The 25,147-nt window shown below is 48.9% G+C and overlaps 1 long non-coding RNA gene and 1 pseudogene across 1 annotated transcript; one reads left to right on the forward strand and one right to left on the reverse strand.

The window, feature by feature from the left end:
• Positions 1-4,544: 4,544 nt before the first annotated feature.
• LOC125930144 (ubiquitin-like protein FUBI) lies at positions 4,545-5,074 on the reverse strand (annotated as a pseudogene).
• An 11,010-nt stretch (positions 5,075-16,084) lies between these two features.
• Positions 16,085-19,398, forward strand: LOC125930146 (uncharacterized). The gene is made up of 3 exons (XR_007460082.1): positions 16,085-16,744; positions 18,225-18,311; positions 18,902-19,398. It is a non-coding gene; the product is annotated as an uncharacterized LOC125930146 (long non-coding RNA).
• Positions 19,399-25,147: the final 5,749 nt, after the last annotated feature.

The following is a 25,147-nucleotide window of genomic DNA, read 5'->3' on the forward strand; positions in this document are numbered from 1 at the left end:
TCAGCCCTCTCACCCCTTACATCTAGCAACCATCAGTTTGTCTTCTGAATTTATAGGACCAATTCTGCTTTTCATTTGTTTATTCATTTAGTTTTTTTTATTCCACTTATGAGTGGAATCATGGTATTTGTCTTTCTCAATCTGACTTATTTCACGTAACAGCATAATACCTTCTAGGTCCATCCATGTTGTCTCAGATGTCACAATTTCATCCTTTTTTATGCTTGTATAATATTCTAGTGTGTGTGTGTGTGTGTGTGTGTGTGTGTTTCCTTATCCATTCATCTATTGATTGACACCTAGATTGCTTCCATACTTTGGCTATTGTAAATAATGCTGCAGTAAACATAGGGGTACGTGTATCTTTTCAAATTAGTATTTTCATTTTCTTTGGGTAAAAAGCCACAGTGAAGTTATAGATCTTATAGGATTTCTTTCTTTCTCTTTTTCTTTTCTTTCTTCTTTCTTTCTTTCTCTTTCTTTCTTTCTTTCTTTCGAGCATGCACACAATGTGGGAAGAGGGACAGAGGGAAAGAGAGGATCTTCAGCAGGATCCATGCTCAGCAGAGCTCAATCCCATGACCCTGGGATCATGACCTGAATTGAAATCAATAGTCAGAGGCTCAACTGACTGAGCCACTCGGGCCCCCCCCCAAATCATATGAGATTTCTATTTTTAATTTTTTGGTGAACTTCCATACTGTTTTCCACAGTGGTTGTACCAATTTACACTCCCACCACCAGTGCATGAGGGTTCCTTTTTCTCCACATCGTCACCAACACTTGTTCTTGCTTGTCATTCTTATTTTAGCCATTCTAACTGGTGTGAGGTGATATCTCATTATATTTTTGACTTGCATTTCCCCGGTGATTAGTGATGTTGAGCATCTTTTCATGTGTCTGTTGGCCATCTTATAAACTTTTTTTTTTTAAGCACTGTCATAGTCTTAGCGAAGGGCAATTTTTAGATGTTGAACTGGATGTTTGCAGAATTATAATCTTTTTAATGTGTGGTTTCATCGTCTTCATAGCTGTTAATAGCTGTGTGGTATTCTATTCAGTTGACGTACTGTAATTTACCTGAAGATCCATTATAGTGGGATGTTTATATTGCTTCCATTTTTTGCTGTTATATATAATGCTGGATGAATGCCTCTTTGTATATAGATAATTCAAAACAATGCCTTTTGTTTTGAATAATTTCCTTGCAGTAAATTCCCATGAGTGGGATTACTGGGTCAAAAATGGGGCACATTATTTTCCAGAGGACCAGGAATTGACTTGCAGGGCCACTGTAATGATTTGATTCTCACACTTGCACTTGAGCCTGGTTTGCTTCTGCTGGAGAAGGCACGGTGGAGTAGTAATGGAGGGCAGAATTCAGGGAATGACCAGTTAAAGCACGGTCTTCACGCTGTCATCTGCTGCTCACGTTTGCACAGATGTACAAAACCCATCCAGTTGGCCCTGGATTTAGGATGTCATCGTAAACTGTAGGTTTACTTAGCTTGGAGGTCAAGTGCATGGGATGTGGAGCAAGATGTCTGTAATCAAATCCCAGCTCCACCGGGCAGTTAGGTGTGTGACTCTGGGTCGAGTTTCCTCATTTGTAAAACGAAAGCTTAAAAACAGAACTTATTTCCCAGGCTATTGCGAAGATAGAAATGAGATACGACACGTCACATGTTCAGCCCAGTGCCCAGAACCTGGGAAACACACAATACACGTTACGTAGTTACGGCAATAGGACTTATTAAGGGATGTGTTTTTGATGCAGCCTGCTATTCAGACCGCGGGACTGGTTTCTTCCTGCCTTCAAGTTTGTTCCCACACACACATCTTCTGAAATTAACTATTTTAAATTCTCAGCCAGCACTTCATTCTGTACATCAGAACGGAAAGCTTAAAGTCAAATCAATTAACAAAAAGGACTGTGCAGGGGCGCCTGGGTGGCTCAGTCAGTTAAGCGTCCGACTTCGGCTCAGGTCATCATCTCGCGGTTCGTGGGTTCAAGCCCCGCATCGGGCTCTGTGCTGACAGCTCGGAGCCTGGAGCCTGCTTCCGATTCTGTGTCCCCCTCTCTGCCCCTCCCCTGCTTGTGCTCTGTCTCTCTCTCTCTCTCTCTCTCTCAAAAATAAACATTAAAATTAAAAAAAAAAAAAGGGACTGTGCAGAGAGTTCTGAAGAAGCATGTGTTATGTCCTTGAACTCAGAGAGCTTACGTTTTTCAAACACTCAGCTTTGAAAGGGAATAAATGCATCGACCGTGGCTCCGAAACAGCAGGGAACCCCTGGTCAGTTGGCATTGCCCCGTCACTAGCGGGTCCGGCTGGGGAAGTGGAGCGAAGCATGGCTCGGGAAATGATTACAGCTTCGTGGCGGGAGCGAACAGACCTGTCTTCAAGTCTGAAGGAAGTCATGTGCTTTTAAAACTAATCTACCCACTTCAGAGTGACAAGAGAGCAACTGAATCTTTTCAAAAACTACATCTTGTTTTCAAAATAAAATTCAGAAGGCCAAGTGAAACTCTTAGTGGTCCCCAGGTCCCATTCTGTGGTTAAACTGTCGGGGCTCCGTCAAGGCGGTCCGTGTGGACGTGGGCTTTGTTTTTCACAAGACACAAAGCTAAGCTCCACAAGATTCACTGTTCAGAGGCACTCCCGTTCTCATGGTAACTGATGGTCCATCAGCACCAAAATATAGAAGAGGCAGCAGGGCAGCGTGAAGATGTTACTACGACAACTGGAACTTAGAGTATACATTTTTAAAGGAGTGTGGGAGGGCTTAATTTCACCTCACTTGCTTCAAGAAAGCCTGGGTAAGAGGAGTCAGGCATTTCAGAAAACAGGGATGCCCTAGAATCCGAGGTCTGGACTCATAGCCCCAGCGCCGGCCGGAAGATGGGGATAGCCGGGGGTAGCCTGCAGAGTTCGGTGAAATCACCTCGGGGGGAGAAAAAATCACCTCAGCAAAGCGTTGCTCCATCAGAAGTCGTACAAAGATGTGGTGGTGTTGGGAGTGGGCAGGGTTGAGGAATGTTCCAAGAGAAGCACTCTCGATTTTTAGCCTTCACGGAATTTGCAGATCAGAGATGACCAGGAAAAAATGGACTTGCTTTAAAAAAAAAAAAAAAAAAAAAGGCCATTTTAAAATAAATAAGCAAAGAGTCCGTTCTCCACAGCTTGGAATGTACAGGTACTACTAGGAATTTGAAAAGGATAGGACACTTCTGCTTTCCTCTGAGGATGTGAATTCATTTCTCCTTCTGGGCCTCAGAGAGCTGACTGAAGATGCTGTCGTGGGAAGTTGCACACCTCCCACTCCAGTCCCGGGGCTGCGGCAGGTCTGTGGACCCGGCCGAGGGGTGCCAGCCCTGGGTGTGGCACCAGAAAGAGCTCCTCACACTCTGGGGCTGGTATTTGTGTCCCAGGGCCCTGGTTGCCTGCTGCCAGCCGCTAGTGGTGACAGCCCACCCAGCCTGGCCAGCTTCCCCCGTTAATGGCGTTAGTGGCCTTGGCTTCCACCTCCCTGGAGTGATTCAGCACTGCCCCAGTGTCTCCCTGTTAAACCGTCTCCCCAACACCCCCCATTTCTCTTGGTCTTGCTCTCTTTACTCAATTTACTGAGTGTGGCCCAGGCACTGCTCACATGAAGGTCTGGGCGGAGCCAGGAAATCAGCATTTTTTTTTTTTTAGCCAATTACAGAGAGGTCTCTGAGGCAGGAGTCGTGCAACTCAGAGCGAGGAGCCTGATCTAGTAGAGAAGCTTCTGTCCTCACATTTCTTTAATTCTCCCAGCGATCCTCTTGGGCTCAGAAGGGTGAAGTAACTTACCCCTGGTCACACGGCGGTACTCAACTAGATCTGACTCCAAAGCCAGAGCTTGAGTCCACCCCATGTGAGTGAGAGTGGAAGGGTCCATTCCGCCAGCGGACCATCCAGGGGGGCTGTTGCCGGCACCTGGGAGCCTCCTGCTTTCACATCGCTCTTTTGTGCCCAAGCTCACTGGGTGGGGTTCATAGCAAGGTTACATACGCCATCTCAAAGGCTCACTGATGCTCTGGCACATTCTGACATTCTGCTTTCTATTTTCTGTATTTTGTGATGTTTTGGCATCTCTGGGGCCTTGCAGGCCCGGAGAGGGACAGCCCCTCCCATGGTTACTTTCTAGAAATAGCAGACAACTCGCCTGTGAGCCTACCTTTGATACGCAAACCAACCAATCCGCCCCTCTCCCCCACATTTGCCTCCTTTTATCAGGTTCCTACTGTCAGGACACTATCCTACCCTAAATCGCCCCAGGGCCAGATAGCAGACAACTAGGGGCTGCCCCTGGAGCCAGAGGCCCCCGAAATTACCCCAACCAGCCCATCCTGCCTTGCTTGCCTACACACCCTGCCTTGTCCGATCCTTCCAGCAAAAGCCACAATAAAGGCTCCGGCCCATGCTGTCTCCTCATTCCTGACGCTGGTGGCTCCCAGTGAGGCTCGAGCAGCGGTGTGCCCCTCCTCTTGGGAACTGTGAGCGACAAGAGTTTTGTTTCTTGTTTTCTGTTTTTTGTTTTCCTGGACTAAGCGGCTTTGCAGGGGAAAGGCAGGCTTACGATGGATTTAAGAGTTGGCTTTGGGACCCGTCTTGCCAAAGTTGGGCACAACACTGACAAAGTGCCGGTTTACTGCATCCGCCGCTTGGCTCGGCCTGTCTTCTCTGTCCCCTGTTCGGCCGCGTTGGGGCTCCGCTTCTTTCTTTCCCATCACGGGCCAGGGAACCATGGCCTCCAGGGAACCTGCACGCATGCGGCCAGCTACTTCCGGGGTGCTCAGAGCCTCCTCCCCACACTGACCTAGGGCAGCCTCATCCTCTAGCAGCGTGCCTGCTGGAAGCACGACTTGATCTTCTGGAGGGACACCCTCCAGCAAGGCCACGCGAGCCTTGATCTGGACACCCATCTCGTGGCCGGTCAACCCAAGGGCGTGTAGCTTCGGGGTGAGGACAAAGAGCTGCATGTCAGTGACTGAACCGTGACCAGCAGCGCCGCTTCCACCCGGATGGAGTCAAGAAAGAGAGTAACAAAGTATTTTTCCTGTGGCAGTCGTCTGATCTGTTGGCCTGGATAAAAACCAGAATCCTGGGTTCATTTGCAAGAAGACATCCTCTTCTGGGCTTAGCCTCCTACCTGGCACTCTCCCTGCCCTCCTCTTCCAGGATAGAGCCCCTCTTCTCCAGTTCCTGCCTCTTCCGCCCCTCCCCTAAAGCCCAAGGCCAGGCCCGGGACGGGATCAAGGACTGGACCTTGACCTCAATTCCCCCATTTCCTTCACTGCAACCCCTGCTGGAATCTACCAAGGCTCTGGGTTCTCAAAGCGGCAGGGCTCCTCCCTAGCTCTCCAGGCCCTAGGGGGTCAGGGCCTGCCTTCCAGCCCAGGGCCACTGGGGCAGCAGCCCCTGTCCTGCCGCCTCCTCCCCCCTGCACGCTTCGTCTATGCCACCTGAACCATCAGCTCAGTCTCAGTGCCTGCTGGCCTTGTCTTCCTTCGCTGACCAGGTGTAGTTTGGAAGGTCAGTAAGAGTGACGACGTGATGCACAGGATACTGGCAACACTGACTGGACAGAGCACGTGACGTGGGCACCTTTTCGGCCTTTTCAGTGGTGGAGTCATGGCACAGATGAATTTGGCTGGAAGAGGAGGGGCGGCCGGGGGGGGGCGGGGCGGGGGGGGCCGTTGGGTGGAAAAAGGGCTACGGGCCTGGCGGGGAGGCCTTGAGAGGCAGGCAGAGGGGCTCCCTCCGGAGGTCTGAGCAGGATGCAGCCAGGGGTGTGTTGCGGGATCCGCGGAGGCGGCCTGTGCTCCTGGACAGGAGGAAACGGGAGGAGGCGCTGCAGAGATGGGCACCGGAACGGGGCGGGGGTGGAAAGGAGAGGGACCTCGCAGAGTTACAGAGTGGGGAACGGATCCTTGTCATAGAGGGGGTGCTTTTGTAGACTCTCTGGAATCTCTGGTTTTAAAAGCAGCATTCGCTGTGCTGAAGGGGCGGCAGGCTGCAGGTTATCTGCTCTCACGGTGCAGTTTCACCTCCTGCTGGGCTTTGTAGAACCTTCTAGGAAACCCCTGACAACACCCCTACACGGTGAGTGGTGATCCCATTCCAAAGGGCTGGACATCATGGACTTTGGAGTTGCTCCCAAATAATCACACCCTTGACTCCTTAATTTGTGAATTCCCAAAGGCCTCCTGCCTTATCAAGATTTAGTGATGGTTTGGAATGCAAACAGGAAGGTGCTATCTGAGTAGGAGGGTAGAGGCTCGACCTTGAGGGCTCTGAGGAGCCCTCCTGTGCTGTTTACATGGACAGGGCTGACAAGTAGCCTCTGGGCACAATGGCCTCTGTGCCCTCCTGCACCAGGCTGACTGGCTGTTGACTCCCATACCTCACGTTCTCCACCTGAGACAACACGGGGGAGTCGGCAGAGCTCCTCCAAAATGAAATTAGAGTTACTTTCTGGGGAGAAAATTAAGAACCAGAACGTGATCGAAGACATTGGCCAACCAGAGAAAGCAAATAACACGAGGTATTTGTAGCCAAGAGTGGCGGAAAGACTGGAAACGCCCACACAGCAGTTGGCCGAGTCAGCCCAGAACCTCTGGGACACACGGGACGAGCCTTGCCCCAGAAGAGGAGAAAAGCAGGTGTCCTTCCTTTTCTGAGTATCTGCCCTTCCTTCTGACACCTGCCAGCTATCCAGGTGTGAAAGCTTCCTGGCTACTTGCTGTCTGTTCATCCCCAACTCAACTCACACTTCAGGAAGAGTGGTCTCTCCCAGATTCCTCCTCAGCCTTGAGTTTTCTCTAACCTCTCTTAGCCTGGGCTTGTACTCTCATTATGCACACATTATTCATAATTATTAATTTTCGTTTAGGCTTTCCCATTTACAGCAGTTTACATTCATGTTCATGTTCACACAAGAACTGTGTGAGAGGGGCGCCTGGGTGGCTCAGTCGGTTGAGCGTCCGACTTCGGCTCGGGTCATGATCTCGTGGTCTGTGAGTTCGAGCCCCGCATCAGGCTCTGTGCTGACAGCTCAGAGCCTGGAGCCTGTTTCGGATTCTGTGTCTCCCTCTCTCTCTGCCCCTCCCCTGTTCATGCTCTGTCCCTCTCTGTCTCAGAAATAAATAAAACATTAAAAAAAAAAAAAAAAAAAAAAAGAACTGTGTGAGAATGGCAATCGGTGGTAGTCGCAGGTATTACCTTTTCTCCGGATAAGGGAACTGAGCCCAGAGGGTTGGGGACTTGCCCAAGGTCGTACAAGGCAGGATCCATTTTTTTTTTTTTTTTTTTTTTTTAGTTTATTTATTTTGAAAGAGAGAAAGTGTGAGTGGGGGAAGGACAGAGAGAGGGAGAGAGAGGATCCCAAGCAGGCTCCACGCTGACGACACAGAGCCCAACACGGGGCTCGACCTGGGGCTCCAACTCAGGAACCACGAGATCATGATCTGAACCAAAGTTGGACACTTCGCCGACTGAGCCACCCGGGCACCCCTGCGGGATCCATATTTGAACCTCGTTCTTCTGACCTCTTTCCAGTGCCAAGCTCCTTGAGTAAAATTAATGGCGTTTTATCTATGTTATCTATTTTGAAATATCTTCACACGTACACCTTTGCCATAGCTGGAATGCCTGCCCACTCACCCAACCCTCTGATCCGCCTATCCTACTCATTCCTCCAGCCTCCCAACCTGTTGGAATTCTACTTATCCCTCGAAACGTAGCTTAAATATCACCTCCCCAGTAATGGCTTTCCTCCCGACTCAGGGAAGAGTCACTGTGTCTTCCTTCAGCATCCGGGACAGGTGCATCTGTGCCTGTGTGCCTAGGACAGGAGTCCACATCCAGTTGCAGGGGAGCCCCAGAGGGAGTGTCTGGGCGGTTAGCTTCTGTCGTAGGAGGCAGGCTCTACCTGCTGTTGAGGACACACACGACGAGGAATGGCCCCCATCCGGGAGCTGGGCGGCCGAGAGGAATGACAGATGCCCGCCACAGCCCACGTCTCCGGCTGCTTGGCAGCAACAAAGACAATTCTCCTTCTTCTTACACTTTAAAATGAAAATGCTGTCACCGACACGATGACGCTACCGCTTGTATAATCAAGAGTGTGCGCGGTCCCCCAGTCTCCCCCCCCCCCCCCCCCCCGCAAGGGGAACAACCCAGAGTCTTTTATCAGTGCCTACTTCTGCTTTTGGTCCAGGATTTCTGGGTGGTGTCCACCCTCTTCTGGACCCTCTAACCCAGTGGTTCACAACCTTCTTCCACCCCAAGGCCTCTTTGTAAACCAAACATTTTGTAACATCCCTTTGACTACCCCGAAAATGAAATTCAGAGGTAAAAATCTAACTATGTCCTCGGTACTAAAGGGGACATAGGTAACTTAGAAAAAATAAAACTTATTTCAATAAGTAAATACTCAGGCACAACAAATCTAGATGTCAGAAGAAAGGAGTCCGACGCTTGCAGCTACATGAATGTAGTCAACCTGCTGTCAGGTAGCTGGCTTCCACCTCGCACTCGATGAGTATGTCGGGACAGTATATTCAAATGTGGAATTATATTACTTCTAACAGAGTTCCACCAAGTGTCATGCCCCCTAGTGGTAGTGCTGCGGAGGACCAGTGCCTCGGAGCTATCACAGGGCGCCGTTTCCCTCCTTAACACGGTTCTAGACGCCTGTGTGCCTGGCTACTCAGTCAAGTCTGCAGCGCAGTATTGGCACCACGTGGGAGCGCGTTAGAAATACAGGTTCTCCGGCCCTGCCTCACAACTACTGAATTCAAATCTGCACTTGAATGAGACCTCCAGGTTATATGCATACAAGCTAACGGGTGAGAAGCACCTGCACTCCTGGGGGACATAGTAAGGGAGGGGGTAAGCCAGTCTCACAGAATAAGTCGTCTTCAATATTGCCATCTTGAGGTTCTCTTTACTGGGACTGCCCTAGACCAAGAACGCATCAGTTCAGGATTTAGCCAGGAACACAGAAACCACTTACAGTACTTTGAGTAGAGAGGATTGAATGCAAGGGATTGATTACGTATGTGATAGAAGAGTTAGATGGGAAGCCAAACAAGTGGAGGTCAGCAGCAACAGGAAGCACGACTGCCCCGACCCTCAAGGGGACAAGGAGAGGAGGTGGGGTTACTGGAACCCAAGATTACCCGAGGGAAGCTGATGTGAGGGAGGAAGCTCATTTGCTGCCAGAGATGTCCCCTGAGGCAGGAAGAGGAGAAATGCTTCAACTTCTCCCAGCCTCCTGTCTTCCAGCCTCTCAACGGTGTCTCCCATTGGCCACACTGAGCCAGAATTCAGCAGGCAAGGGAGGCGAGGAAACATAGCCTTCAGGAAGCAGCCCTTCTGTATCACAGAAGCAGAGCAAGAGAAGAGCAAGAAAGGGATGACTGACCGGCCTGGGACTGGCACAAAAGACAAGAGCTCTCTACCAAAAGAATTACTTTTAAAAGAGATACGCTCTCAAGATACTGTCCTCCAGAGTCCTAGACCTTGCCATTATGATTGGTCCATGAAGTACCCCAGGAAGTCTCGGATACTTCAAGAAGTGGGTCATATGGGTCAAGTGACACAGTTGCTTTCCCTGCAGCCACCAACACTGTGACCCCAACCTCTGCACTGTGTCATGCAGCATCCCAGCCAGTCGGGAAACCACACAAGTCCTTCCGGTGTGATGCCCACTTCCCGCCCCCCTCCCCCCAACCATCCCCTGTGGTGCTGCTGGGCCACAGCAACCTTCTGCGCCCGGTCACTGTGGCATGCACATGCCATTAAATAAAGCCACAGCGATCCCCAGTTCCTGCAAAATCCATCACTGACCTTCAGGCTGGGAAACCTTCCCATGGGGGGCCCAGTGCCCTCACCTTCAGAAGTCTCACCTTCTCTGCCAGGAGACTCTCCCTTCCTTTGGTATTTCCCTCTCCATTTTCCTCTTGCAATTTCTTTTTTTTTTTCAAATGTTTGCTTTTATATTTCTGAGAAAGAGAGAGAGAGAGTGTGTGAGTGTGTGTGTGTGCACACATGCAGGCAGGGGTGGGGCAGAGAGGGAGGGGGAGAGGGAATCCCAAGTGGGCTCTGCACTGTCAACACCGAGCCCGATGCAGGGCTCAAACTCACGGACCTCGAGATCATGACCTGAGCTGAAATCAAGAGTCAGATGCTTAACCTGCTGAGCCACCCAGGTGCCCCTTCCTCCTGCAGTTGAATCAGAAAGTCAAAATGAAGAAAACCCATCTTGGCTCCTCATCTGTCCCCTGGCAGTTAAGACATTTTCCTTCGGTGGTCAGGAATCTTGGACCATGCCACCCAGTATGGGCAGCAGCTGCTCGTGTTTTACAACCCGCCGTGCACCTTTGGCAGACCTGCTTAATTTTTTTTCTAATTATAAAAATAATAAGGCACATTTAGAACGTATAGAAAAGTAAAGCAGAAAAAAAAAAATCCACCTATAATCCTGCCACCCAGAGGCAGTCCCTATTAACATTTTGATAGATTTCCTTTCTAGAGTTTAAATGCATTTTTCTGCAGCTGAGATCATACTCGTATACATAATTTCATGCTCCGATTTTTTTCACTTGTTACAATATTTTCCCGTATCATTAAAACTTGGTTGAAAACATTAACATTTTTTCCATATTAGTTGTTTTAATTACAGAAGTAATACCCGCTCACCGTAAGGAATTAAAACAATTCAGACATATATCAAGGAAAAGGTAAAACTTTCCCCTCCCTCCTCCTTTCACCCCCCCCCCCCCATGCCTCAGAGGTAAACCACTTTTAACAGTTTAGTTTTCATCCTTGCAGACCTTTTTGTACACTCATACAAAACAGCTTTTTAACTAATGGCCCCAAACCAGCTTTTTCATGTCACAGCATTGGTGCCCAGGGAACTGCTGCATTTTAAGAAAGCTGCCCAAACAGTTCACGTATAGAAGTGCTAGAATTTACTTTGCCATTCCCCTGTCTATTCCTTCCTTCTTAAACATGGATAACACTTCTTATAGCTAAGTACACCCATTCCACTACATCCATACATTTACGTAGTCTTTATGATAAATGTGTATGCCAATACCTTCATTTGTTTTTGGGTTTTTTTTTTTTTTTTAAGTTCTTGAGAAAGAGTGCGTGCGCATGCAAGCAGGGGAGGGGCAGAGTGAGAGGGAGAGACGGAATCCCAAGCAACCTCCGTGCCCAGCAGGTAGCTCTAACCTACGCACCCACCGTGAGATCATGACCTGAGCCAAAATCAAGAGTCAGACACTTAACCGTTTGAGCCACCCAGGCGCCCCGCCAGTACCTTCATTTGTATATCAGTTGCTGTAGGCACAATTACATGGGTATTTGGGGGCAAAGATGGAGAAAGTTATGACAAAGTTACATCACAGAGCAGGCCCAAGGCCATACAGAACTTGAGAAAGTAATATTCATCTGAACAGATGCCGTATTGTTTCTTCGCATTTCCAGGAAGTGATTCCATAGTCTGGATCTAATGTTGATATCCGTCACCTTCAGTGCTCTCTGGCGATTTTCCAGATGGACAGTGTCCTGGGCTCCACTTCGGAAGAGCCGAGAAAATGCTAGCATCTCAAATTATGCAAGTGAAGGACAGGGGTGGCTTCCTGCATTGCAGAGGCCGATTATGGAGAATGCAGGATTCCACCCCGGGGGTGGGGTGAAGTTGGAAACAGAAAGTCAGCCTTGGCATTAGTCTCGCCCATAACGAGAACTAAATGGTTTGCCAAAGTCACACATGTAAAAAACAACCGAGTTTACAAGCACCAGGGTAGCCTGGCCTCTGACTTCAGGACATGCCTCGCCTCAGGCATACGGATTATAAGAAACCCGAACACAGATGCTCCACAGCTGAGGCAGGGCTTCTGGAGTTTACAGGAGGACAGAGAGAGAGCCTCACGGAGCGGAAACATGCAGTAAGGAGCCCTGCTAGGGGCTCTGCTTAAACGTAAAGCTCAAAAATGCAAAGGGCCCCACCTTCCCTTGTCCGTCTGTTCAGAGTGAGGTCTCGGGGCCCACTGCTCAGTGGCTGGTCTGGGCCTAAGATGTCCATGAATTCTGCAGCCAACAGAGCAGGTTGTGGGAGCTCCTTGCCGGGTGTTTCTTTGCTTAGTGGGACCACAAAGATTTCCCTCACATGATTGTCGCTGTGTATATTGTACGCCCTACCGTATGTAGGGTGCGGAGCTGTGTATCCCCAGAACCCAGCACGGCATCTGGCACGCAGAGATGCACAAAAATGCCTTTTACAAACTTTTTTTTTTTTTTTTTAATTTTTTTAGGGGCGCCTGGGGGGCTCGGTCGGTTAAGCGTCCGACTTCGGCTCAGGTCATGATCTCGAGGTCCGTGGGTTCGAGCCACACGTCGGGCTCTGTGCTGACAGCTCAGAGCCTGGAGCCTGTTTCGGATTCTGTGTCTCCCTCTCTCTCTCTGCCCCTCCCCTGTTCATGCTCTGTCTCTCTCTGTCTCAAAAATAAATAAACGTTAAAAAAAAAAGTTTTTTTTAACGTTTGTTTATTTGAGAGAGAGAGAGAGCACGGAGGGGCAGAGAGAGAGGGAGAGAGAGAGAGCATCCCAAGCAGGCTCTGCGTTGCCAGCACAGAGCCCCGTGCAGGGCTCAGACTCACGAACCATGAAACCAAGACCTGAGCCAAAATCAAGAGCTGGACGCGTAACCAACTGAGCTACCCAGGCGCCCCTCAAACCTTAAAGATACTCAAAAGTATCTTTCTGAACAATATAGATGCTCAGTCCTACCTTCTTTGAAACGATTTCACGTCATCGCACTCACAGGAAACATTTACGGCACGCTCAAGTAAACTGGAGGGGATTTGGGGACATCTGTGTGGGGCTTCATGGAAAAAGTAATTATGTTTTCTTTATATTAAAGAAGTATAAAAGTAAAATATAAAGTCATTAGAGAACATGTTAAAGAGTGAATTTGTATAAAATTTTCCAAATAAAATATTTTCAAGTTTTTAATGAGCAACTTGAGCTTGTTTCCATGAACATACTTAAAAAAATTTTTATAATATATTTAACTTCATATATTCACAATATTATAAAAATTAAATAACGAGATATTTTATGAAATAATTACATCGATAGTGAGCTATTTTACATTCCTGTTTTCTTACTAAGTCTGGTGTGTATTTTCACTTGTAAGTGAAATACAGCACACCTGCATTCGGACCAGCCACACAGTTCAAGGGCTCGGTGGCCACATGTGGCCAGTGGCCGCCCGACTGCACAGCACTGCTCTGGAGTGAGGGTAATAAATATAGCACAGGCATAATTCTTTTAAACCTCTTTTTTAAGATTTTATTATTTTTTTAAATGGTTATTTGAGAGGGAGAGGTCAGGGGGCGGCTGGGGCAGAGAGAGAGGGAAACAGAATCCGAAGCAGGCTCCAGGCTGTGAGCTGTCGGCACAGAGCTCGACATGGAGCTCAAACCCATGAACCGCGAGATCGCGACCTGAGCTGAAGTTGGACAGTTAACCGCCTGAGCCACCCAGGCGCCCCCAGATTTTATTGCATTTTTAAGTGATATCTATACCCAGCGTGGGGCTAGAACTCACAACTCTGAGATCAAGAGTCATATGCTCCACCGACTGAGCCAGCCAGGCACCCCTTTTAAAACTTTTCTATATGCCTCGCAATAAATAATTGCCAATGGAGATTTTAAGATAATGATCTATTCAAGTCCTTGGTAATCACCACCAATGAGAAATTTTGCCCAAGTAGGAGATAAAAAAATTTTAAGTGTTTTTATCACCCTTCAAATTTTTACAGCAGTTGAAATTATCTTTAAAGAGTTTAACAGCTCTTATGGAAATTTCTTGTGATAAGGCAAAGGATTTCAAACCCATCAAACTTTTTCACACCAACTATTTCAAGAGAATGCTGATGGTCTCGTTAGTAGAACATGCACGTGTCGTTAGAGCAACACCCATGCCCCCTAGCTTGGATACCACTTTGTAGGCACGTGGGGAGGTGCCTGCACGGGGGAGGACAGTGAGCTGGGACCCAGCCTGATGCGGCCCCTCCATCGGCCGCCTTCTCCCGGCCCCCCCCCCCCCCCAATCCATTCTCCACTGCCTTAGCTGAACGCCGGGCTCCCGGGACACTAGACAGAAACCCATCCGTTCCTCCGGCCCTTGCTCCACCTCGAGCATTTGCGGCATGGGGCATCCAGTGACAGATGTCACTCATTTTTCTCTCTCTCATACCAGCCCCTCCCCACCCCATCCTGTTAGAGCCACTCTCTGAGGAGCCCAGATGCTGCTGCTCACAGCTAGAAGTGAATGCCCAGATGGCTTGCCCACTCCCGACCCGTCACCTCCACGGACTGAGATACTGGTGGACTGAGACAGTCGGGAGGGTCTGGTGTAAGAGACCCTGCACGGCATCCGTTGCCTGCTTCCTTCTTGCTAACAACGTCCTGCCACTTTATGCCTCTGTGCTCTTGGGCAAGTTATCTAACCCACGTGGACTTTACTTTTGTCTTTTTTATTGTTTTTATTTAATGTTGATTTTTTTTTTTTTTTTGAGAGCAAGAGGGAGGGGGCAGACCGAGAAGGAGACAGAGAATCCCAAGCAGGTGCCGAACTGTCAGCGCAGAGCCCAGCGTGGGGCTCGAACTAACCAACCGCGAGATCACAACCTGAGCCAAAACCAAGAGTCGGACGCCTAACCGACTGAGCGACTGAGCCACCCGGGTGCCTAGTTTTCTCTTTTTTAAAACCAGTTTTACTGAGGCGACATAAAAGCCACCCATTTAAGGTGGACAGTTCAGCGGGCTTTAGTATATTCACCAGGTTGGGCAAAGGCTTCAGTTTCTTGTCTGTAAACCGAGATAATCGTATATAACCGCATAAGACTGTTGCGAGGCGGAAAGGAGATCGTGAATCTAAGGCGCCCGGTACGTCGCGAGGCCGGGGGTAAACTCTGACTTAGCGGTAACTGTTACTGTGATGACAACGGTAAGGAGGAGGACAGGGGAGGAGGGAGCGGCCCAGGATTCCCACCCTGAGCGAGGGATGCCGGCCACAGCTGCAGCCCGGGGGTGTGCTGCGGGGCTTTGTGGAATGTGGGCAACCCCAGCTCTTCCTGTTCCTCCGACGCCCACACGGAGCCAACAGCCTCCTCCAGAGGTGCTCGCAGCCACCGCGGTGTGGGAAGGGGATGCGACAGCTGCTCAACAGCTGCACGGGCTGCCACACAATTTAGGGCAGGAAGTGGAGAGAAATGCCATTTCTCCCAGAGAACGGATGGGAGAGGAATTCAGGTCGGCAAGAACAGTCACTGCCTTGACTGACGTTTCATCGACAGCTACCTGGTTTCAACTGGCTCCGACCTTTTTTTTTTTTTTTTCCAGAAAAGTTTCACCCTGGGGCGCCCGGCTGGCTCAGTGGGTGGAGCATGGGACTCTTGGTCTCGCGGTTGTGAGTTCAGGCCCCACGTTGGGTGTGGAGATGACTTAAAAAGAAAATCTTTTCCTAAAACGTTTTACTCTCAAGATTATCGTAGTGAAAGTAATGGTTATTGTTAATTTTTTTTTTTTTTTTGTATAATCACCTCTCCAGAGGTAGTCAGTATTAAAAGTTTGGACTCGATACTTTTAGACTATTTATTTATTAAATATAAAAATGGAGTCATGAGATAGTACTGTTTTGCAACTCACTTTTTTCACTTAAGAATATATCCTGACGGGCGTCTGGGTAGCTCAGTCAGTTGAGTGTCACACTCTTGATTTCGGCTCCGGTCATGATCCCGGGGTCGTGAGATCAAGCCCTGAATTGGGCTCCTCACTGAGCATGAGCCTACTTAAAATTCATTTTCTCTCTCTCTCTCTCTCTCTCTCTCCCTCTGCCCCTCTATCCCCCTCGCACTCTTTCTCCCCAAATAATAATAATAATAACAATAATAATAATAATATATCCTATCACTCTACGTTACTAAACAAAGTTTTTTTTATTTAAAGAAATTTTCCTTAATGTTTATTTTTGAGAGAGAGAGACAGAGTGCAAGTGGGGGAGGGGCAGAGAGAGAGGGAGACACAGAATCCAAAGCAGGCTCCAGGCTCTGAGCTTTCGGCACAGAGCCCGATGCAGGGCTCAGTCTCGTGAACTGCAAGATCATGACGGGAGCCGGAGGGAGACGCTCAACCAACTGAGCCACGAGGGTGCCCCGACAAATAAGTTTTAACAACTATATAGTATTCTTTGGTGTAGATGTTCCCTTGTTTATTTATCAAATCCCCAATAGATAGGCACTGAGATTGTTTCACCCTTCTATAAAATTATTATTACTGCAGCGGCTGCTGCGGTGCACCATCCACGTCCTGCCTTGAGGAGGGAGGCACTCATACCCTCAGCCGCTGGGCGTTGGCCTGCTCTGTCCCTGTCTCGACTGGTCCTGAGCCTGTGCTGTCTCCCATACAGTGCACGACCGGTCAATGTGTGTGTGGAAAGCAGAGGACAGAGGCCTGGCCCCTTTGGCCTCAATGGCGTAACTCCAGGGGCCGTTGCACCTCCAGAACTTGCCGTGGGATTAGGTGAAGACTCATTGCAACTGCACGGAACCTTAACATCTCCCTCTATTCAGTCCTGCTTCCCTCCTTCTTTACAGGCATCGTTCGAAGAGAATGTCCCATTAAACCTCTGTTTTCTGGGTAAGCTCGGATGAATGGAAATGTAAAAGTTTTTTTTAAATAATGTTTTTTCCCCCCTAAACAGTTGTTACTAGAATTCCTCTTAAGAAAGGAGGTGTCAGAAGGCTCCTGGGTGGCTCAGTCAGTTGAGTGTCCCCCTTCGGCTCAGGTTATAATCTTGGGGTCTCTGGGTTCGAGCCCCGCTTTGGGCTCTGTGCTGATGGCTCAGAGCCTAAAGCCTGCTTCAGATTCTGTGTGTGTGTCTCTCTCCACCCCTCCCCTGCTCATGCTCGCTCTCTCTCTCTCTCTCTCTCTCTCTCTCTCAAAAATAAACGTTTAAAAAAATTTGAAAGAAAGAAAGAAAAAGAAAGGCGTTGGGCGCCTGGGTGGCTCAGCTGGTTAAGCATCTGACTCTTGATTTTTGTTCAGGTCAGGATCTCACTGCCGTGGGATTGAGCCCCACCAGGTCCATGCTGAGCGTGGAGCTTGCTTAAGATTGTCTCTGCCTCTCTCTGTGCTCCTCCCCTGCTCATGTGTGCCCTTTCTCTCTCAAAGCAAACAAGCAGGTAAATAAATAAGAATATTTAAAAAGGAAGGAAGAAAGCAGGAAAGAAAGAAGAAAGGAAAGAGGGAGGAAGGAAGGAAGGAAGGAAGGAAGGAAGGAAGGAAGGAAGAAGTTTCTTTTGAGGAGAAAACCTTTGGCGAGTCTCCGGGGTCGGTGTGACCTGTGAGTGGAACTGGCAGGGAGGGGAGGGGCGGGGAGGGCGAGCTGTTGTGCACGAAGCAGAGGAAGGAATTCCGGCCTTGGCTCCTGTAGACAGGAGACCAGTGAGGAGAGGAGGGTCAAGGGGACCCACGAAAGACATGGAGCGGAGCCAGAACGGTGGCAGGAAGCCAGCCCCGGTGAGAAAGGGCAAAGGACTTGCGACAGGTGACGACACTGTGGGGCCTCCTCGCCTCCCCTCTGAGGTCGGCTGCAAACTCAGCAGTGGTAACCAGCTCTGGGGGCGTGGTCTGCTTCGTGGCGGCCGAAGGAGCCAAGGTTCGCCCCTGGACGTTTGACAATGCTCGTAAGGACACAGGCGTCCGCGGCACAGAGGAGGCCGTGTGCGTGGAGTCCCGGCTCCCGGAGGCCGTGGGACGCGGCGGAAACGCTGTCCTCAGAGACACCCCGGCCGGGTTCTTCTGCTCCAAGCAGGGGTGGCTTCAGCGGACGGTTCGTCCAGGCGGGTCAGCAGGTCCCAGGGGAACCCGAGAAAGAAAAGCACCGTTTTCTGCCACCTCTCTCACTTTGGAACCCAGGACGCAAAGGCCCAGGAGCTCAAAGCGGCACAGGGCATGGTGACTGCCAAACGGGGTTGTTACCAGTGAAGGTGGGGGAAAGGATGCCCTGTCCCGGGCTTCCTGTGGGGATCTTACTTAGAACGACTTCACTCATTTCACTCAAGTTACCCCCTTACCTGGTTCAGATACTGTAGTCATGACTGGCATTTGCCCACAGCCTCAGGTTTCATGTGACTGTCGTCCTGCTGAATGGCAGTTCTGCGCAGTACCTTTTATCTTCCGGTCTTCGAGGCGGGATAACATGGTAGGTAAGAGCCTGGGTCCTGAAGTTAGATGGGGCTGGCTTTCAAATCGACTTTCAAATCTAACCTTATTAGGCTTCTGAGCCTCAGTCTCCATCCCTGTAAAATGGGTTCCCACCTCTCTTACAGGGTTGTCGTAAAGATTAAGGGAGGTAATGTGATGGCCTTATGTCTCCATAAATCCCATGGCTATAATATTCCCTGTTGTTGAACATTTAGGTAGTTTCTAGGTTTTGTGTATTATAAATAATACTTTTGTTAGGTAGAAATTGGCATATAGGATCCTTCAGTGCTTTATAAACTGTGTACTCTTTAGCTAACTGATAACTGATACTAAGCTCCTAGCACGGTTTTGAGAATTAAATGAATTAATACACATAAAGTGCTTAGAACAGTGCCTGCCGCACAGTATGCTTTGCAGAAGTGTTGGATGGTGTTATTATTGTAATTATCCTTCATCCCTTCACCTGCCCTCTTAAGCCTCCCTCCCCTCGCCCCACCGCACCCCTGCTCTCCCAACCGCATCTTAATGATATGCTGATGCTCTCTTTGCCCTCTGCCAAGCACTTGTCATTTCCTCCGACTCCTGCAGGGAAAGAATCAGATTTGCATCATCTAAAAATTCAGCTAATTCAGAACCTGAAATCGAGTGAAAGGAACCTCCCGTGGAGTATCTAAGAAGTCTCAGAGCTCTATGTTCACCTGCTGCAGGCATACGCAGCCTGTCCCCGACGTGGCCTTCCTGGGTGACGGACGAGCAGCCGGCAGGAGCCCCTTTCCCGGAGCTGCTGAGCTGGGGAATGTTCATCAGTGCACCTCACTCCCGCGTTTGCTCCCTGCGCCAGGGAGGGGCACCAAGCTGGTAGCGGGCACAGCCGTGAGGCCCTAAAGGAAGACTCCGATTCCCCCCTAGAGCCCATTCCTTCCGTTTCATTTACTCTCTTCCTTATCACTGAGCCCTCCCGACAGGGCAGAAAGCCATCAAAGCCCGATGCACACGGCTCACACACCTACTAGCTGGACAAGTTTTTTAATTTCTTGAGCCTCCATTTCTTCTTCTGGAAAACAAAAACAATACCTTCCACACAAGGTTGTTGCTGTTCTTTTTAAATTATGGTAGAGGGCGCCTGGGTGGCTCAGTTGGTTGAGCGTCAGACTTCCGCTCAGGTCATGATCCGACAGTTTGTGCGTTCAAGCCCCGCATCGCATCGGGCTCTCTCTGCTGTCAGTACAAAGCCCGCTTCAGATCCTCCCTCTCTCTCTCTCTCTGTCTCTCTCTCTGTCCCCTCCCCTGCTTGCTCTCTCTCTCTCGCTCTCAAAAATAAATTTAAAAAGGGGCACTTGGGTGGCTTAGTTGGTTAAGCATCCGACTTTGGTTCAGGCCCATGATCTCACAGTTCGTGGGTTCGAGCTCCGCATCGGGCTCACTGCTGTTGGTGCAGAGCCGGCTTCTGAGCTGACAGCTTGGAGCCTGGAACCTGCTTCAGATTCTGTGTCTCCCCCTCTCTCTCTCTGTCCCTCCTCCACTTGTGTGCTTGCTCTCTTTCTCAAAAATAAATAAGTAAACGTTAAAAAAAATTTTTTTAAGTGACAAAAATTATGGTAGAATACACGTAACATAGCATTTACAATCTTAACCATTTTTAAATGTGTGGCTTCGCGGCATTAAACACACAGGGCTGTTTGTGAGGATTAGATGAAATCACGTATATACAGCCTCAGCACGTAAACTAAAGCACAGTGAACACTCAGCGAATGGAGGTTCTTTCCCGTAACTTCTCCCACTGAACGTGGCCCACGGCGTTGGGGAATAGAGCAAGAATGCCGTGTTCGGTGTGGTTTTCAGCTCAAACCTTGTCCATCCCTTATCATAGGCCCCAGCCTGCCGCAGTGGCTGCTGCTTATCACTGAGCGGAGGTGGTTCTGTGCACAAGCCTTGTCTCGTGAGGAAGAGTCCAAGCAGCTGGGAGGGCTCAGAGGGCACTTCCCGAGACATCTGCCGCACACGCCTGCTGGCCGCCCTGGGGACGCGGGAGCAGCCTTCCCCGGGTCTTTCCAAACAGCCGAACCAGGCCACTGGTGGGGGGGGGGGGGCGATCACGGTGACCTTCAGCAGAACGGAAGGTCATCCCTGCCGTTGCCTATGAAACTAGGACATGGGAGGTCACTCCTTGGTTTTTTGGTGGGTTTTGTTTCCTGTTCTGTTTTTGTGGTTTTGTCAGTGCAATATGGCATACGGCCTGAAAAATTATACGAAAATGCTCGTAACAATCAACAGTGGCCTCCGTCACCACGCTCTTGCCATTCAACCGGGTTCCTTTCCAGAGGCAACCATGGTCCACTCTTTTAGCTGTTTCTTCTGGTATTTATCTCCACATTTCCAAATAATACGCTTATTCTCAAATTTCTTGTTACCCCTGTTATCTGTTGACTTTCTGACATGGTAGATGAGGATTTAACATTTTGCCTCCATCCTCTTACCACAGGTTTTAGTTAGATCAGCATCCAGTGTGTACTTCGTTACGATTACGAATCGTTCCGGTCTTTGCCGTGTCCTGTAAAACCCTAAAGATCTGGGCTCCCTCTTCCCCCTGCTGTGTGCCTCTCCAGTGGCCTCCCCTGGTTCCCCCAACATGCGGCCAGGCTGTACTCTGACCTCAGGGCCTTTACACCTGTTCTTCCCGCTGTCAGAACACTCTCCTCCCTGATGTTTGCCTGAAATCCTTCCTTATTTCCTTCATGGATCTGCTCAAATATCACCTGATCAGGGAAGTCTTTCCAGACTGTCCTATCTAAAATCATTCCCCCTCTTCATCCATTTTCCCAGCTGTACTTTTCTTCACAGACTTATCCTGCGCACTCACACACACACACACACACACACACACACACACACCCTTTGACATTACATTATATACTTATTGATGTAAATATTGATTATATATTTATTGATGGAAGGGACTTTGTTAACCACTGTGTCCCCCGGGGCTTAAGAACATGCCTGGCGTGTAGAAGGTTATCAGTAAACACCTGCAGTGAATGAATGCTGAGCCTATTGATTTACTGGGCTTTAATTGCACTGTTTGTCCAATTCGTCCCCACCCCACCTCCCAAGTTAACATCTACCTTGGCTTTTCATTTACTTTGTTTTCTCTGGCACATACCCTCCAACAGCCTTTCAATCCAATTTTTCATATAAACATATCCGATAATCTGCTGTGTTGAGAATTCCCCTCTGTCCTAGTCTGTCTGGGCTGCCATAACAGAATACCGTAGACCGAGTGGTTTATAAAAGCAGGAATTTATTTCTTCCAGTTCTGGAGGCTGGGAAACCTGAAATCAAGGCGACAGCAGATTCCGTGCCGGGCAAGAGCCCGCTTCCACATTCACAGATGACTGTGTTCGCTCCGTGTGCTCACATGGTGGAGGGTGGGGGAGCTCCCTGGTGTCTCTTTTTTAAAGGCACTAATCCCATTCACAAGGGCTCCACCTACTGTTATTCTGAGGCCCTCATCACCCGCCAAAGGCCTTGCCCCCAACTGTCATCACACTGGTGATTAGGGCTTCAACCCTTGAATTTCGGAGGACACAACATTCAACCCACGGCACCAGAATCACCAATTCTTACATCTTACCCTATTCGTTTTATCATCCTTTTTCTTTCTTTCTTTCTTTCTTTCTTTCTTTCTTTCTTTCTTTCTTTTCTTTCTTTCTTCTTTCCTTTTTTTTTTTTAAGCGAGAGCCGGGGAGGGGCAGAGAGGGAGAGAGAGAATCCCAAGCGGGCCATGTGCTGACAGTGGTGTGGAGCTTCAACTCACGAACCACCAGATCATGACCTGAGCTGAAATTAAGAGTCAGATGCTTAAGTGACTGAGCCACTTAGGCGCCCCTGTCACCCCTTTCCTTTGCCTGTTTGTGTAGACGCATTTTTTTCTGAATCACTTGTAAAATGGAGGCACTGCACTCCTTTACCCCTAAATATCCAGGAACGGGCTTGCCTGCAGCTCATCGGCGTCCTGGTGCGCTCGCCACGTGAACCACGTAAGTGTATCTCCTAAGAACAAGGGCGTTCTCGGACAGCACGATTGTTTTGCGCTGTTTTCTAAGTTTATTTATTTTGAGAGACAGAGAACCGGTGGGGAGTGGGGGAGAGAGAGAGAGAGACAGAGGATCAGAAGCCAGCTCTGCTCTGACAGCAGTGAGCCCGAGGCAGGGCTCGAGCTCACGAACTGTGAGACCATGACCTCAGCCGAAGTCACACTCTTAACTGACTGAGCCACCCAGATGCCCCTGTTTGTTTTTTTAAGAAGGTGAAAAAGCAATGGAAAAAGACTGAAGGAGACTGAGTGGCCCCCCATCTTTTCCTGTGAAAGACTGAGCAAAGGCCCCAGGTGGCACAAAAGGTCCCAGGTGAATGAGAGATAAAGCGTCTGAAAGGATGTAGCTGAGAGGGCCCCTCTCCCCCCGAAGAACGACATGCCTCAGCACCCAATGAGTGGGGCAGGGTGAAAACAGGCAGCACTTCTGGAAGCTCCCTGCCAAGGCTCCGAAGAAAATCCACTCGGAGGCCTTTGCCAGAAGCCGCTCGGCAGGATGCTAATGGGCTCCGGGTCAGCACTGGGAGCTCAGTTCCCAGACAACATCTGGGCTGAGAGGACTGACAGCCTGAAGGGCTTTGAAAGGAAGTGTTTCTTTGAAGAAACCAAGCTAACTAAGAGACGAGGCCTCTCGCCTCTGGAGGTGTTGGAGGTCAGCTCCTTGTCTCTGGGAAAAGACAGTCACGCCAGTAGGTCCTTCTGCCCAATAAAGAAGAGTCATGTAAGGCCTTGACCTTCTAGAAAGGTGCTTGGGGGCACAAATCATGAAGGAGTGGGACATCAGGAGAGTAAGAACTCTGAAAAACCTGAACGCATAAACAAGGTGTGGTATACGCGCACAATGGAACATCGTGCAGCCTAAAAAGAGAGAATGTTCTGACACATGCTACGACTTAGACGAACCTAAGGATGTTATGCTTAGTAAAAGAAGCCAGTCACAAAAGGACAAATACTGTGTGATTCCACGTCCGTGAGGTACTTAGGGCAGTCACATTCATAGAAAAAGAAAGTGGAACAGTGCTCGCCAGGGCCTGGGGGCAGTGGGGAGGAGGAGTCCGCGTTTAAAGGGGACGGTCTCAGTCGCGCGACATGAAAAGAGTTCTGGGTCTGGACGGTGGTGACGGTAACACGACATGTGAATGGACTCAGTGCCACTGACCTGGGCACTTCAGCGTTGTTAAGCTGTCAAGCATACATTACATGATGTGCCTTCTGAATGTGGGACCATGTCAGTGTACCATCCACTACAATAAAACCCTAAAACCCAAAAGTCGTGTCTCTTCTACATGAGTTCTTTCCTAACTACCCCAGGGAAGAGTGAGGCTTTTCCACTCTGGCTTCCTGTCCGCTAGGTTAGGCATTTAGTGATCTTCCCCATGGTGCCAATCATGTTTCCCTGATGAATGTGAATGCCGGGTTCCCCCCCAGGCTTTAGCACCTAAAGGAAAGGGACCGTATCTCCCACAGTCCCTACAGTGGGCCTTGCAGGTGTGACGTTCAATGTTGGACGACTCGTTAATTAAACGAGAATTATGTAACAGAAAACCACAAGTGAATAAGAGGTGAATGACGCTGAAGGTAAAACATAGAGCATCTTATTCGGTGAACTAAAATGTTAAATTATTTTGAGAACTTGAAGGTGGGGAGTTGTGTTAGTTGAGTCTCTATAGACTGCAAGTTGTAGGAAAAAAACCTACAAAAAATTCTAAGTTGTAGGAAAAAAACCTACAAAAAATTCTAAAAAAAAAATTAGAATAAGTGGAAGAATGGCACAAAAACAGACACATAGACCAATGGAATAGAATAGAAACCCCAGAACTAGACCCACAAACGTATGGCCAACTCATCTTTGACAAAGCAGGAAAGAACATCCAATGGAAAAAAGACAGTCTCTTTAACAAATGGTGCTGGGAGAACTGGACAGCAACATGCAGAAGGTTGAAACTAGACCACTTTCTCACACCATTCACAAAAATAAACTCAAAATGGATAAAGGACCTGAATGTGAGACAGGAAACCATCAAACCCCTAGAGGAGAAAGCAGGAAAAGACCTCTCTGACCTCAGCCGTAGCAATCTCTTACTCGACACATCCCCAAAGGCAAGGGAATTAAAAGCAAAAATGAATTACTGGCACCTTATGAAGATAAAAAGCTTCTGCACAGCAAAGGAAACAACCAAAACTAAAAGGCAACCAACAGAATGGGAAAAGATATTTGCGAATGACATATCGGACAAAGGGCTAGTATCCAAAATCTATAAAGAGCTCACCAAACTCCACACCCGAAAAACAAATAACCCAGTGAAGAAATGGGCAGAAAACATGAATAGACACTTCTCTCAAGAAGACATCCGGGTGGCCAACGGGCACATGAAAAGATGCTCAACGTCGCTCCTCATCAGGGAAATACAAATCAAAACCACACTCAGATATCACCTCACGCCAGTCAGAGTGGCCAAAATGAAGAAATCAGGAGACTATAGATGCTGGAGAGGATGTGGAGAAACGGGAACCCTCTTACACTGTTGGTGGGAATGCAAATTGATGCAGCCGCTCTGGAAAACAGTGTGGAGGTTCCTCAGAAAATTAAAAATAGACCTACCTTATGACCCAGCAATAGCACTGCTAGGAATTTTCCCAAGGGATACAGGAGTGCTGATGCATAGGGGCACTTGTACCCCAATGTTTATAGCAGCACTCTCAACAATAGCCAAATTATGGAAAGAGCCTAAATGTCCATC

Source organism: Panthera uncia, chromosome A2 (genome assembly GCF_023721935.1).
Source record: "Panthera uncia isolate 11264 chromosome A2, Puncia_PCG_1.0, whole genome shotgun sequence".
NCBI lineage: Eukaryota > Metazoa > Chordata > Mammalia > Carnivora > Felidae > Panthera > Panthera uncia.